Source organism: Sarcophilus harrisii, chromosome 2 (assembly GCF_902635505.1).
Source record: "Sarcophilus harrisii chromosome 2, mSarHar1.11, whole genome shotgun sequence".
Taxonomy (NCBI): domain Eukaryota; kingdom Metazoa; phylum Chordata; class Mammalia; order Dasyuromorphia; family Dasyuridae; genus Sarcophilus; species Sarcophilus harrisii.
The window spans coordinates 323,410,600-323,427,604 of record NC_045427.1 but is presented as its reverse complement, the minus strand read 5'-3'; the positions used below and the strand labels follow the sequence as shown (position 1 = coordinate 323,427,604).

General features: G+C 37.0%; 1 long non-coding RNA gene across 1 annotated transcript; it reads right to left on the bottom strand.

Annotated features, from left to right (window-relative positions):
- Window positions 1-7,764: 7,764 nt before the first annotated feature.
- On the bottom strand, window positions 7,765-14,981 carry LOC116421591. Its single transcript, XR_004232036.1, has 2 exons — window positions 14,385-14,981; window positions 7,765-8,340 (listed from the first exon to the last, which is right to left on the bottom strand). It is a non-coding gene; the product is annotated as an uncharacterized LOC116421591 (long non-coding RNA).
- Window positions 14,982-17,005: the final 2,024 nt, after the last annotated feature.

Genomic DNA, 17,005 nt, shown 5'->3' with positions numbered 1-17,005 from the left:
ATGGAGAAGAAAAAAACCACACATTTTGCTAACTAGAAGAAAGAGAGAAGTTAGGAAAGAATATGGGGAGTTTTCTGAGGGGAGAAAAAAGTAGAGATAAAGAGTTCTGTTTTAGACATGTTGAGTTTAAAAGCAACAGGCAGTTGATGAAATAAAAAGTAAAATTCAGGAGATAAGAAATTGGAGCGGGATCTTTCAATGTAGGAAATAACTAAATAAAGGTAACAGTCAGATCCTAAGCTATATTATTAAGCAATAATTATCAAAACTTTCTAAAACAGAATAAAAAATAGAAAAGTAGATCAATGAAATAGGTAATATCAAATGCCTATAGCAGTCAAGTATTCAATAAAACCAGGAAAATAAACTCGGGAGGGAGAGAGGGAGAGAAAGAGGAAAGAAAGGAGGGAGGGAGGGAGAAAAAGAGGGAGGAAGGAAGGGAAGGAGGGCGGGAGGAAAAAAGATGAGGGGAAAACTGGATAGTAGTTTAACAGACAAATGAGATTAAAATCTTAAAACAGACCAATTCAAATAAACAGTCACATCACAAAATTTAATAAAAAGAATGGAAGATTTTCACAGTCATGAATAGAAAGAAATTCTTAACCAGCCTCCACAAACTAGAAATAAAAGACAGGACACTATGAGGAGATATAGATTAGGAAAAAATCTTTCATCACCTAACATTGTCTGATATCCAAAACCCACAGAGGACTGACAAAAGTCTGTAAGCTTAAGCACTATTTTTTAATTGATAAACAGTAATAGAATATCAACAAAAAGCTTGTAAAAGAAATTCAAGTAATAAATATCTGAAAAGTTGTTCAAAATTACCCGCAGAAAAATGTAAATTAAAACAATTTAGATACAACTTCATGACATTCCTGAAGGATTTATGATGAAACATACTATCTACCTCCAAAAAAAAAGAAGTGATGTTGACTGATGTACACTGAAGCACATTATCCTTCACTTTTCTTTTTTACTGTTGTTTTAGCCTTCTTGTAAAAAAGTAATAATATGGAAATGTTTTACATGATTGCACATGTATAACCTTTATCAGATTCCTACAATCAGAAGACAGAATCTGGACTTAAAACAAAAGTTTAAAATTGTTTTAACATGCAATTCAAGGGGGAAATATCAAATATGTACACACATACATATATGTGTGCATATAAAACCTATAATTAACCTGTAATTTCATACCCACCAGATTGTTAAAAACAGAAAAAAGAATTTTGATGTTGGAAGTGCTGTCATAGAGACATGTTTTATAAAATAATTTTGAAGTTGCAAGAAAAGTTACTAAATTGTCCATATCCTTTGAATCAACAATCACACTACTTGGTTTATAACTATAAGGAAATTAATGATAACAGAAAAGGATATATATGCACAAAAATACTCATAGTAGCACTATTAATAATAGCAAAAAGATGAGTAGAAATATATGCCCCTCAATTAAGGAATAGCTTAACAAATTACAATAGTTTCCTAATAGGTCCCTGCTTCATGTGTCTCCTCACTCCAATCCAAACTCCACATAGCTGCTTAAACTGATAATCCTAAAAGAACAGCTCTAACCATGTCACTGTATTCCTACTCTAAAAATTCCAGTGGCAGCCTATTTCCTCCAGGATAAATTACAAACTCCTCTGGCATTTAAACCCTTTCCCAATCTGGCTTATGTATTACTCCCCTTTATATATTATGAGACTAGCAAAACTGGCCTACCTGCTGTTCCTTGTTCACAATGCACCATTTCCCATCTGTGTGATTTTACAAAGGCTTTTGTCCTTTCTGCCAAGAAGGAACTCCCTTTGCCTCACAGAATTCTGAGCTCCCTTCAAAATTCTAGTACCACATGAGATCTTTCCTCCCAACTTACAGTAGGAAAATTATATTTATTTAATGTTATTTCCCTTATGTGTATAAATTGAAGTTCCCTGAGAGCAAGGACTGGTTCTTTTTTTGTCTCTTACGCTTTTTGATAGCAAGTGACTGATAAATTTAAGGGGATATCATTGTTTGCAGAGGAATAAGAAGAAGAATCAGAGAAAGCATTAGGACCTCACATCTATCATTCTTTTAAATTACTCCTAGCCAGAAAGCACCAAAAGGATTGTTACTGTCCGTGGCTTGAGTAGTCACAGGGAATTAGTGAAAAAGGAATTATTAAAAAGAAAAAAAAAAAACAAAAAAAAAAACAAACATGTAACATCCTGAAATGCTGAGACAACTAATACAAAGACCATGCAATGCTTTACAGAAAACACAGATGAGACCCAGGTGGGACAACCAGGAAGCCAGTTTAAAATGAACTGACAGATTCATATGATTTCTTGAGAACTTCATGCTCATAGTAGCAATCAAGGTGATTTTAGAGAAAAGAAACTCCAAGGACCCCCAGAAAACAATGGTGATTCCAGTGGCAGCCTATTTCCTCTAGGATAAATTACAAATTTAGGCAGATAGTAACCAGAAGTCAGAAAGCAATTGTCCCTCCCACTATACTGCAGTAGAAAGAGAACTGAGCCTACTATTAGGAAGATGTGAATTCAAATCCAGTCTCAGACTAGTTAATATGTCTGATACCTCAGTTTCCTCAACTGTAATATAAGGGCCACAGTACCTACCTTTCTCAGTTGAAGATTTAAAAATGAAGCATTTGCAAAGTACTTAGCACAGTACCTGGTATAAGTAGACACTTCTGTCTGTTCCTTTCATTCCTTTCCTTAATGACAGATACTGGAGGACTTCATAGCTCTTCCTTGTAAATAACATCTAAATAATCTGTTGCTTGGGCAAAAATGAAGTTAAGAATTCTTAACAAGCACAACCAATAGGAAATTTAGAGTCCAATTCTGTCCATCTAATATACTTATAGTCTGTATGAAAATATATTTCCCTTTGAGTTCCATAGGTAAGAAATGAACTACTTAATGAAAAAGAGAAAAAGAGCCATTTTGATAAAATTATGAAATATTAAAACAAAGGTTTTATTCTTTAAAGCCTAGACTGAGATGAGATAGAACCTGAGCAAGCACTAAGTGAATAGTTTGAATGGAGAAGGAATTCAGAAAATTTCCCATGTTATGTGCAGTGCTCAAGTAGATAAACCTAAGCCTCCCAAATATAAGAAGGGGAAGCAGTTTAAAGTACTGTCTTATGCAAAGACTACAATCCCAGTAGGTGTTACTCCTGATCACACACTCAACTTTCCAGACACTCCTATAAAGAATAAAAATGCCTGCATCCTAATATATGGGAGAAGTGATAGTACAAAGAATATACTAAATACTCCCAATGTAGAATACAGCAAAGCAGGGAACTAGATGACACAATAGATAGACTTGACTCAAATCCAGCCTCAGACTCTACCCGTGTTATCCTAGGCAAGTCACTTAGCCCTTGTTATCTCAGTTTCCTCATCTGCAAAATGATCTGGAGAAGGAAATAGCAAATCACTCCAATATCTTTGCCAAGAAAACACTAAATGGGGTTATAAATAGTCACACACTACTGTAATGATTGCAATATACAATAAAACAAAACCAAGTTAAATAATATACCACATTAAATTTCATATTATTCACTTAAAACATTGATCTTTCCTTGGAAATCTTAGTAATTTTGCAAAAATGGATTTTGTTAGGGAGGCAGGAGATATTTTAAGTATTTTGTTGAGAAGGATTTGCTATGTCCAAACAAAAACAGATCAAAAATTAAATGAACTAGAACTACTTTAAAAGTCTGATGCATTATTATTAATATTCTCAATGGTGGCAAATCTTTATCCTTTAAAGAATTTCTTTTTCTAAATAAGTAATTCAGAGCCAAGTCTGGTACATAAGGTATATGCTGAAGTTGAGTAATAGTATTTGAGGAAAAAACACATTTAAAAATGAATATTGTTTCTTATCCAATAAAATAGCAGCCATCATTAGACTAACATTCCAAATTAACATAGAACAAAATATACATCCTCTTCCTCCTATTTCAATCTTGGTCTCTTCCAGATCTCCACCTCATTTCTTGGTCATTTATGTTTGGCCAGAATACCAAATGTCTCCTGCACATCTTCCCCCATTAGAATTTAGGCTCCTTGCTGCTTGATGACAAGCTTGTATCTACATTTCCAGGTTTTTAAGCATTGTGCCCAGAACATTTGTTGTTCAGGCACTTTAGTCATGTCTGAATCTTTCTGAACTTCTTGTGAGATTTTCTTGGCAAAGATACTAGAATATTCTGCCACTTCCTTCTCCAGCTCATTTTACAAATGAACTAAGGTAAACAGGGTTAAATGACTAGCACATATCACGTACTTAATAAAAGCAGATATCATTTGCTATTAGATTCATTGAAAAAAATCTAGTTTCAGTAGTTTATAGCCATCCAATGTCTCTAGTACAAGTTATATTCAGGTATGAATTATTAGTCACATTTCTGTCCAATGTAAAATTTCTTTATTCATTACAGCCTTGTCACTTTTTTAATATTGTATTTATATATAACTGCCCTTTAAGCATACTTTCCCACTTCCAAACCACTAATGCAGTTAAGTTTTTTCTTCATTTTCAGAGATCTCCTAGAGATCCACATTTCCTAGAGATCTAGAAAACCAATCACCCTTTTTCATTCCTGGAAACCAGGGAAAGCATAGTCCAATCCAACCCAAGGCAAGTAAGTATGGGGAGGGAGGGAGATGGGGAGAATGAATTTGGAGAAGACTTAAGTTGGAATGCTAGCTTTATTAACTACCTTTGTGTCCATGAGATTATTACATCTCTGACAATTTCTTCTGTAAAAAAGTTCCCCTTCCAGTCCTGCATCTTACAATCCTTTCTATAATGACATGATTTGGCTGCCTGATATTTTCCCAAACAGAACAATCCCACCAAAACAGGGGGAAAAAAAAAAAACAAGATAAAACTTTTTGTTGTTGCTGTTCAATCATGTCTGATTCATCACCCTATTTGGGGTTTTCTTGGCAAAAATACCAAAAATTGCCATTTCTTTCTCCAGCTCATTTTATACAACGAAGATTCTAAGGTTAACTGGAGTTGTGATTTGCCCAAAGTCAAAACTGCTAGTGCCTGAGAGCAGATTTGAACTCACAAAGAATAGTCTTCCCGATTTCCAGAGTGATCTATCTACTGCATCAAATAGGATTTTTACGAAGTTGTCACTACAAAGAAATGGCATTTTTTCATTATTATTAGCTAGGCTTAAAAAAACTTTCTCCCATCTAAGCCTGATCTTAATGGCTATGTGTTTTTCATTTGAGAATGCCGGTTTTTTGTTTTGTTTTGTTTTTTTGAGACATTTGAAAATTCTAATGAATTCTAATAAAATTTATATAGCATTCAAAAGTAGTATTAGATCAGTGCTTCCCAAATGTGTACTTTCACTAAATAAATGAAAAAAAAATTGTAATATCCAGGTTTTCATAAAATAAACATTTCTTGGGGCAGCTAGGTGGTGCAGTAGATACACCATCAGTCCTGAGGACCCCAGTTCAAATCTGGTCTCAAACACTTTAACACCTTCCTAGCTGTGTGACTCTGGGCAAGTCACTTAACCCCAATCGCCTCAGCAAAAAAAAAACAATAAAAATAAAAAAATAAACATTCCTTGGTTCATTTTTATTCCCATAAAATTAAGTTTATTATAATTTTATAAATGATATACATACAATAAAATAAAGCATTAATCATTGTGCCACTTTCATGTCAAAAGATTAATGATCTTAAGAGATATAAAGGACTTTTCACATCATCTAATGTAATCCTTTCATTTTAGATGAGATAACAGGCCCAGATGGACTAAATAACTTGCCCAATCACACAGCAAGTGGTAAAGTTGGGATTCAAATACAAAATAGAATCATACAATTTCAAAATTGAAAAAGGCTCTAGGCTGTACCACACACAACCTTTATCTGGAAAAAAGTTTCTCTATCATATTCTAGCCCGGTAGTTCTCTTAACTTCTGCTTGAAAAAACTCAAATCCCTCTGATGCCAAATTAAGTGTTCTCTCCATTGCACCATAATGCCTCCCAAAGATGAAAGAATGAACATGACTGTAGTAGAAAGGTTACCCCCAATCTTTAAACAATCACAAAAGCCATAAAAGTAGGTAATTGGGATCAGAGACAGAGAAAAACTAAATTCATAACCAACCCACTCCAAAACTCAGGAACTTCCTTCTCCTGGAAATGAAACAAAGTAAACTAGCACTAGAGCTTCCAGTACCCAGAGTACCCAGAAAAAGCAGACAGATGTGTGGGGACAGGACATGTGAAGAAAGGGCCACGAGCTGATGGATTCTTGCTCTCTGATATTACTCATTTATAGTCTCAGTTTTGTTAGATTTGATTTTAACTTTGTTTCTGTGGAATAGACATACCAACATCAGAGTTGTACTTTAAAACATTCAATTATTTCAGCCTCTACTTCACATCTTTTTCTCTCTCCCCTCCCAACCTCATAGTTTGGAAACTATCACTTAATTCTTAAGAGATCTGACAATTAAAAGATGACCAACAAAAAAAAACTTAATAAGGTAAAATACAATCCAAAAAGGAAAAAGGAAAAGTGTTACAGAATGGCTAGATGTAAAGGGTTTTTAAAATTTAATTCATCTGTTAAAAACAATATTAAACAACAGTTAAATTTGCTTAGTAACCATTTACAGTTAAATTAATTGCAACACAGAAAAGAGAGCTTTTCAATCTTTCCTACTAAGATCCCAAAAATCAGACTTTTTCACCCATTCATTTTTACTTTGGCTTTTTTCATTTTGCATTATTTCATAATGATCTAAGATTACTTTGTATTCCTTACAATTGTGAGATTTAGCCAAATGATACTATTCCTGTATTTATATACTACAATTTGTTTAATTATTCTCTTATTATTGGAAATATGTTTCTTCAGTTTTTTGCAATTATTTATTATAATGCTATGAAAACTGTTTGGTTTTTGATGTTTCAGGGCACAATATTCAACAAAGGATTAATTGGGTCAGAGTACAATTATTTTTGTATATTAATTGTATATTATTGTATATACAATTGTATACAATTGTATATTAATAAAACATTTTCCAAAAAGTTCCATGAGAACAGCTCCAACATTGAATTTTATTGCTTTTAATTATTTTTGCCAGTTTAATAGGTGTGATATGACAAGTTGTTTTATTTTAAACCATTCAAGTCACATAATTTTGTATCTGGAATGGCTAGACATTTAGTTTTAGTACTTTACAAAAGAGAAACTGGTAACTAGGTTTTGTTTTTGCATCCTAGATCATATAAGTAATTTCTGGTAGAGTCAGAACTAGAACTTAAACTTCACGACTCACTGTTGTTGTTTCTTTCTATCATACCCCTTCAGAAGCATAGCGAGTCCCTTGGGTTCTGTGAACCTGAGCAAGTATCATTAGTAGCCTTCTAAGTTTCCTCAGTTTCCTCAGTCAAAAGGGAATAATACTCATACTATTAACCTTACAGCACAGCTGTGAAAGTGCTTTTCACACCTTAAAGTACCGAATAAATATGAGGATTTAGTATCACTGTTAAAAGAACAATTAAATAAATTACTGCTGTAGATTACTTAAGATAAAAACTAAGACTTCATTTTAACTGCTTGGTGTCATATTTTTAAAACTCCAAGAAATGATAAAGTTGTTTTAAGAACACTTCAAGGAGCCACAAATTTTGGTAATCCTTCCACCAATATAGACAACAATGCTCTATGCTCTTCACCAAATGATCTTTGCTATAGTTGAACAACCTCACACTCCCCAATAAGCCATTGTGAATTAAATTAAGCTAGAAGATACAAGTTTGTAGACAAGGCCATACTCAAAGTCTTTCAAACTTGGTGAGCTGGCCAACATTTATGGTATGCTGACACAAAACCTTCAAGAATTCTGAGTAATCTCCATATCACAATGAAGCTGTTGAGGTCCAAGAAGTTTTCAAAAAAAAAAAAAAGTAAAATGATAAATTCTGCTGTTTCTTTCCGATTTCAGATTTTTTCCTCTTCAGAATTCCCCCAAACTAAAATACCCTGCCACTAAATGGTACAAAAGCCACCATTACAAACAAGAATTACAGAAATTGTGCGTAATCTTGAAGATTAGGGAATCCTGTGGTTTCCCTTGAAAAAACTTTGGTTATTCATCATCTTTCCTTTAGATCCATCTGCACTGCTGTGGGTGGGACTCTGCAGTCAGTTACAGCTGATAGGTTCTCTCCTCTAGATCTGCCAAGCTGCTCCAGGTACAGAAGAATTCTTTGGAGATTTCATTTTCCTTACATCTTTCTGCCACTATAATAAAATGATTCTGTTAGTGTTTAAATTAAAATAAACGTGTCACTAATAAACCATTAAAAAGCTTCTCTACAATTTACCTATTTTTAGCTTCTTTAAATAGTATACATACCCTTCTTTGACTTAATCCAAGATAGCCTAATAGTCTCTGTTTATTCAAACCTTAAAGGTACACCTCCCTCATACCTCTTATCCTAAGAATATTTTTTGTATTTTTTGTCCTGCTGAGAAGTACCAGATTAACATTAACATTTCTAAGGCTTGCTGCATCTAAGTGGAGTTTTATTTGTAAATAGAGCTCCAATCAGCAGTGTTTTTTCAGAGATGAAAGTAAGGCATATCAATGCCTCTTTTACCTCAGAATTTCACCTAAAATTAAGCCCCCAGTTGTATGGATATTACCAAGAATTTTAATTTCTGGCCTTTCCAATTCTCTTTCCTTAACTCTCAAATTATCTATTGTTCCAAGTTCCTAAAATCCTACATTATTTTCCATTGAAAAGATAGTGATTTGATCAATGTGAATAGTCTCTCCATTGATGCAGATCATAACCCCTCTTTGCCTTAGTAAAATGTTCTATTAAGTGAGTTGCTGGAGCAGGAAATTCATCACGAAGTAATACAACCTTGTTATAATCAATCTCTCTGAACTTAGTAAGACTGGTTCTAGAAGAAAGACAAATACTATCACCTGGCCTATTCTTGAAGTCTTTTTAGCTTTAATAGCACTTGCTAGAATTTATGCTCCTCTGACATAGCTTTGGAAAATCCATAATGAGAAAGAAGACTGGAATTTTTAGTACAGGAAATTTACTTACTCAAATAAAAGGAAAAGCTATCCCTCTTTGTTACTAAGGTTTTGCCACCTATGACCTTGAGCCCATCCATTCTTCCTCCATCATCTAAGACTTTGGTTCTTACAGCATATCCCTCCTTCTCCCCATCTTCAATCTCTTCCAGTAGTTTTTCCAAAACTCTAGGTCAAGTAGAAGGAGGAAAAAGACAGAAAGGGAGGAAAGAAGAAAGGAAAACTAGAGCAAAGAAGAAACTTTTTCACCCCATTTCCTTACTCCTCCCCCTCCTCCTCCTCTTCCTCTCCAGCTAAGGCAGACCACAGGTTTTCAGTTTTAGCATGTCAAATTTTACCTCACTTGAAAGCAGCATCCATCATCACAAACTCCCTGCCCTCCAAAATCACCAGAACTGGAGTAAGTTTTGTGGACACTTAGTAGTCAACATTCTATAAAGTATACATATATGTAAGGAGGTAATAAATATATATATCATATATATGTATAACTTTTATTGGAACTCACATAAGAATTTTTTCTATCTAAAAGATTAAATATTTCATAATTCAAAACAGATAGTAATGAAGTCCTTCCTAAAATCTGGCTTGGTGCAAATTTATACTTTTAATTCTGGTTAATAGTCTTAATCATACTTTAAAAAAGCCTTACTATTCATACTGTAGTTGAAACAATTTTTTTTAAATAGTAGTTTCCATTTAAAAAGAGAGGGAGAGTGGCAGGAATTGTCCCATACATTAGACCAGTTTACTTGTCTTTATGTCTGAATTATTTCCAAATAGTCAAATCTTTCATTTATATTCATTATATTCAGAAAGTGGTCGCTTTTCCATTTAAAGTTCACATCAGGAAATGCTTCTGACAGTGCCAATTAGAAAACAAAAATACAGCTTAATTTCCTATTCACATCTATGATTGTAACTGATGAATGCCTCAACATTTTTATTACTTATTTTATAAACTATGAACTTTATTTACATTTTCCATTAACCATGACTATAATAGGAAAATAGTGGCCATTTAAAACTTAAATCAATGTACACAGTTGCTACTATTTTTATAAAGCTCAAAAATAGGACACAAAATACATGCACTATTTTCAATATGATAGCAAACAAATATTGGCATAATATTAAAGGAAATACTATCATAATATGAAATAAAATATAGGCATACTTTCCAAAAAGAAAAAACTGCTGCAAAGATGATGATACATTCAACATACTGTCCAAAAATATCACATTAAACCTGACTAGCTGCATGATGTTATATGTGTTTATTTTTCTTCTCCCTAAAACTAAGGCTAATCGTTTATCTATGTGCATGTATATTCTAGTATCATCAAAACAAACACATTTTCATTGGGCCAAAAACTCATACACAAGGGTAACGGCTTAACTTTGTTTCCCCTTTTTTAAAAAAGGTATGGGCAAGGTGGAAGGTTTTAATTTCGGTTGCAGTGTACATGTGTGTCCCTAAGGGGGGAGGAGGGAGAAGAAGACTGATAGAAGTACTTAACTGTAAAGCAAATGAAAATTTAAATAAAAAAAGAATTTAAAGCTATATCTTTTATCCATAAATTCTTTTTAGTTCAACTTAAATTTTAGCTTATAATGGCAGCACAAGAAATTAAAGGCCTAATTAAAGGCAAGGAAGTTATCACTTCTAGAATGCAGAAACTAAAATCTCACACTGCACAGATGATAAACAGAGTCACTGCACAGAGTCACTAGTAAGTCCCAAAAGGAGATGCAGGATCTATTCCTTTATCAGCCTCACCTACTGCACTAAATTTTGACTGAAAACCTCAAATTGTCATTAGATCTAGATTCGAAGGTCAAAAAAACACCATTAATGCTGAAACAAATAAATGTCAGAAGTCTTTTTTGCTTTTAGGCATCATGATGTCATGGCTCTTAAGACATGGTTTTTCTTCAAAGATGTTTGAGTTTGTTTCCTAATAGGGAAATTGAATCCATTATATTCAGGTAACTTAAGTGTTGTTTATTACTACAGATTATAAATTTAAAATGAAGACAACACTTTTGACAATTTGAAGAATGTGGTATAATAAAAAAAAAATTTAGCATTCAAAAGATCATCAATTGACTGAGCACACTGTATAACATACCCAAAGCAACTATTCTAAAAGATATGTAAGACAAATCTAGCACGTTTTATAAAACTGTTTAACTTGTGGCATTAAAAATGTCATACAATTATTCCTCATTATTCTGTTGTCCATAGATACTGTTAACCTTTCAAAGAATTTTTTTTTACTTTATAAGCACATATATATATATTTGTATAAGCTTATTGAAGACCAGCCAACACTTTCAAATCCATCCCTTTCTAAATGAATACTCTAATATTTTTAAGATGGCTATCACTCCCAGACTCCAGTCTTTAATTTGGACTATTAAGAGAACAAACACTTAACTGGCTTACAGTTTATAAAAATATACAAAATAACAAAGTAACCTTATTTCATATTCAAAAGGTACTGATACAATTTAATTGGTCACCTGGTTAACTCACTGCGCTATATTGCAGGAGGAAGCAGTTAAGAAGTGACCTTGGGATCCCTACTCTCCAGATACAATGAACATCCCAATTCCTCATCAAAAAATATCTATAAAGTTTCTGAACACTAAACAAATTTACTTATGCACATTGAATGCACTTCCTTATACACATTCTGAACTACTAAACTATGTCATGTGTTAAAATTTCAAAATTGGGGATTTATTATTTAAAAGGTTACAAACAAGCATTAAGGATTTGGAAAAGCTTCACCTCTCTCATTACCTTTCTCTTTGTAGAGTTAGTTTCTACTATAATGCATCAAGGGCAATGACAAAACACGATAATATATTAAGTTTTTGATCACACATTCAGTTATTTTAAGTGAGAAATTAAAATACTTGTTTTTATTTGCTTTCCTAAATTTTAGCCATAAATTGAAATTTTTCTATTTTTTTTTACACAATTCATACATTCGAATATTTCTAATTAGTATAAACAAATAACTATATATGCAAATTTCCCCCCATCCTTTTAATAATAATAATAATAATATTGGTCACAGGAAATTTGAGACTTTTAAAAAGTCCCAGAATAAATTAAGCTATACATTTGCTTTGGCACTAGCTCCCCCTCCAGACCATACTTACTAATGTTATAACTGCATTTCACTTAAGATATAAACACTAGTTCTACCAAGTCATTGACAAGTACTAAAATTCATTATTTTTCAAAAACCATCATATCAAAGTGCTTGAAATTTAATGAGGAAAAAACTGTACCAAAGAATTACATAATTAATCAGAATGAGTCTTATGGTCTCATCCATCTTAAACAGAAATGACAAAGAAAAATGCATCTGGACATTTACAGAATGATTTTTCAGTTAAAAACAAAAACTTTAAAATAGAATTTTTATATAATTCTACATTTCAATGAAATTTATCTAAATTCACTATCCCAATAAACTAGATTCTATCCCACTGTATAACACTCTACTTTTGTTTGACTAATTCGTTGCTTGATCAAAGATAAAGAAAATATTTTTACATCTGTTTCTGCTATCTATGCAAGTTTCCTTCCAGCTGTTCAGCAAGCTCTTCAATGTAAGAATTCTGAAGTTTTAAAGCTGCAAAAGGAAAATGTTATGCCTCCAAAGCAACTTTGGTAGTTTTTAGATCCTTTTCACTCCTGATTACTAAATTCTTGAGAAACTAAGCCTCTATGATTCACAATTTCAAATATGGATTCTCTCTTAACCTTGCTATTGAATGAGTTCCTCAAGAATCACAAGTAAATACATTTTAATCTCAAAATGTTGTGCTACAAACACAAAAGATTAGAGAAGCATTAGTGTCCACTTCATGGAATGGCTTTTTGAAGAAATATTATTTTAGCCAAAGTGATAACCACAACTTTTCCCAGCAAGTATAGATAACCCTATAGTAATTAGAGTTAATTGCCTTTATAATACATTTCCAACATGATACTTTTTAGAAGTGTAACTATTTCATGAAATCAAATATACAAACTTTAAAAAGCATCTCTGGGGACAAAAATACATCTATTATGAAACCTAGTTCTTTCATCCATTGACTTTTTAAGCAAAAAAAAAAAAATAGCAATTAGGAGTTTTCGATTTAAACTGTAAAAAACACCACGAAAAAATCGTCCTGAGAAACCTTAAACTGGCAATTGCATATCTACAGTTGCCGAACGGAAATTCTGACTTCACCCTCCCGAATTGGCTTAAATAAATAAAAGTACATGGAATTGTATTTACCTCTTTTTAAAAATTTTCCTAAGCCCAAATATAAAAGAAATCTCAACCCTTAAAAAAAAAAAAAAAAATCAAGGTTAAACCCAGATGTGGCCACTGCCGTCCAACTTTAGAGTACTTTTATGCAGTAGTTTTCTGATGTTCAGTGTGCCAGAAGGTTGCAACCCCCAAAGTGAATTGTCAGGGAATAACAGGTGATGCACCGGACATGGCACAGACGCGCAGAAAGGGCAAACCTCCCCACGAAAAGGATAATTAACTCTTGTCTCCACCACTACCCCACCCCACTCCCCCAGTCCTTCAGTATTTAGAGTCGAGTTACTACCACCTCTCCATTAAAAGGAGCAAAGCGCCCACCTCCTCTTACAGAAGCCCGAACCCCGAAAGGGGTTATTCTCTTTGCTTCCTCCCCACTCGGGGGAAGGGCAGGATGGATCTGGGTACAAATTCATTTCCCCCATTTCCATTCACTTAATTAACAAAACGCGCACGATGATCCCCACTGGCCGGAGTTCGAGAACTGAGTGGGAGAAGGAGGAGCCCCCGAAGGCTCGCGCGTTCCCTCCCCCCAACCCATCTCCTTTGCCCCCCTGGGCAGGATGCGCTCCTCCGAGGAGAGCAACAGCGCCCCTCCCGCCCCACGCAGGAGACGCCCCGGCCCCACTTACCCCGGGGCTCCCACACCTGGAGCTCCGAGGGTGCCCCCCCCCACCAGGCCCCCTACCCCCTAGTCCCAGGAGGGATGGGGAAAAGAGGGGGAGGGGGAATTCTTTCCCCGGCTTCTTCCGGGAACCGCTGTTTTAGCGGCAGTCGCAGGCCTGGGAGGAGAGAAGCGGCCCCAAGTCCTCCGGGTCCCCGGGTCTCCGCGCTTTCCCCACTGCCGGGGACCCCCAGCCCCAGCCCCGCGCGACGCCCCGGCGCCCCCTTACCCGTGGAGGGAGGGAGGAGGACTCCGGCGGCTCGTCTCCAGACACAGCCGCCTCCGGCCGTCGCTGCCCCGGGAAGGGGGAGTAGGAGTAGGAGGGATGGTGGCGTGGAGGAGGATGCTACTCCCGACTTGGGGAGGAGAGGAAGAAACGGAAACAGGAACCGCCGCTGCCGCCGTTTAACGGAGCCTTCGGCGCCACTGACTGAGGGGGAGCGCGAGGCGGCGCGAGCTGGGCGGACGCTGACAGCGCGAGCTAGCCACTGGGCGCGCGACCCAGAGCAGCGTGAACCCCATTCCTGGGGGGAGGAGAAAGGGGAACGGACCGAGGGGCGGGGGTGGAGCGCAGGAGGCTGAAGAGGCTGTGAGTGCTAGGGGAAGGGGGAAAAAAGCCGAGGCGAGTCAGCCGGAGATAACGCGCGCACGCGCCGGAGCGGCTTTGACAAGAACGCAGGCTGGGGGAGCCTATGATAGTGCAAGCATGCGCGCGCGAAAGGGGCGCGCGCCCCTCGGCGTTCATGGCCCGGCGAGGGTGCGCGTGCGCATGCGCCGGCCGCTCCACCTACGGCGACCCTGGCATGTGCCAGTGCTTTTTCCCCACCCCCTTCTCTTTTCCCCCTCCTAACTCTACCCCCACACACACACTCCTGGGTGGCGCGGTAGCGGCGGGAACATCCACATCTAAGCCAAGGGGAGAAAATACACCGAGACGCTAGGATATTTCCGCAGTTCATCAAGCCGCACACGTGCGCATGCACACCCACTCGGGCTGTAAAGGGGAAACGCTGAACTCATCCTCATCCAGGATCACTGGATACCGGGGCTTAAAGGGAAGCGTGAAGAAAAGCTGCTCTGGGCAAAAGCAAGGCTTCTTTCTTCCAGGGCAGAACACGCCTATGGGAGGCTGCAGTATCGGAAAACAAAGGTACTTCATGGCAATCCCCGAGTGGCTCTGCGGGGAGTACTGGGCTGCTTGAGGTACTTTGGCGTTGAGCAGTGCTGCACGGTCCCGTGGGGACACTGGACCTCGCAACCGGCATTGCTAGGCGAGACTTCTCCCGGCCTTCCCCAACACGGCTCGACCTTCCCTGCCTATGGTCTGATCGCTTTTTCCACTGATCTAAAACTCAGTCTGCCCAAGCTCTGTTCCATTGTGCAGAGGAAAAGTCCTTTTAAAGGAGCAGGACCATCGCGACCTCCCGTGCTGGGAAAGGTGAAAACCACCCGACCTCCAACTCGCACATTTAAAGCAAAGGGCAGCTTTTTTCTTACAGAGCTCCCCGCCCACCCAAATATTTAAAAGTCCTGAAGCTGGCAAGGGAAGCGAGCAAATGTTGGCAGCATCGGAGCCCGGCCGACTGATGGGCCGCCTCTGCGGTCCAATCCAAGGAGTAGAGCCTGGAGGAGGGGAACTGCCAATACCCAATGAGGGGAAGAAGACGAAAAGCGAGGGGGTGCGGAATCCGCGAATCAACGAGCGAGAGAGTATGAGTGGAACGCCACAGACCCAATCAGGGGCCCGAGCAGCGTGGTCCTTTTCCAAACTCTTGCCTCCGAGCCCCGGGGCGCAACATCTTTGATTCCCAGAAGGGCAGGGATGAGTTGTAGAATAGGATGACATGTCCCCGAGACATTAATGTCTCGAAAATGTGAGGCTGCACGATTTGATCAGTTCAGACACCCTGCAGAGAGCAGTTACCGAGAGAAGTTAACGGTCTTGTATGGAATCCTTGAAAATAGGGTGGGTTTCAGATAGAGTGGACGTCGGGATCACAGAGCCTGCCTGATAAGAGTTTTGGACTCACTCTCCAAACTTTTTTGTGATAATTACACCCTGTCCTCTTACTCCACCGCCTTTCACTAAGCATTTTGCATTTTACAGTCATTTTTAATGAGTTATTACTATGAGGTGGAGCAATTTCTCCAAGGTTATTTACAGTCAGAACTGGAATGGTGAAATTTCGAGACTGCCGAATCGAAGAGCAGCTGATGCTTGGGGCTACGATAAGCTGCCAGACTGAATCCCCGCCCCTACGTCACAATTGTGTTAGGTATTTACAATTCTTTAGAATGGAACTGAGGAAGAGCAATTAAGGGCCTCGATCTAAAATAGCTTCTCTAGAATGCTAAAACGAAAACATGTTCTTTTACACTCTCTGAGAATGGCCATTAATTTTCCAATCAATTTTCCAATCTGTGCCTCATTTTCTTCATTTAAAAATTTAGGGGGTAATTTTCCCCCACAAAATTTGCTTGGATTATATCTTGGTTCAATTCCACAAGCATTTGATTCATGCCTGTGTATTGTTTGTGAATTAAACGATCAAGTATAGTTATTTAGAACGAATGAAGCATTTATTAAGCACTTAATAGGTGGAAGCAATTTATTTAATTTTTTAACAACAAAATTCCTACTCAAAAAAAATATTTTACAAACTGTTGGAGGATGAGGGGAGGGGAAATGGAATAGAGGAATTAATTTTTGAAAGGAAACCCAAACAAAATAAATTCTCAAGGAAAATTCCAGGCGGGATAAAATTTGTCAGTTAAAGTATCTCAGTGTACTTTTGAAGAAAGATATATTGCCACAAACTGGCAAGCTAAGTGAAGCAGTGGACAAAGTGC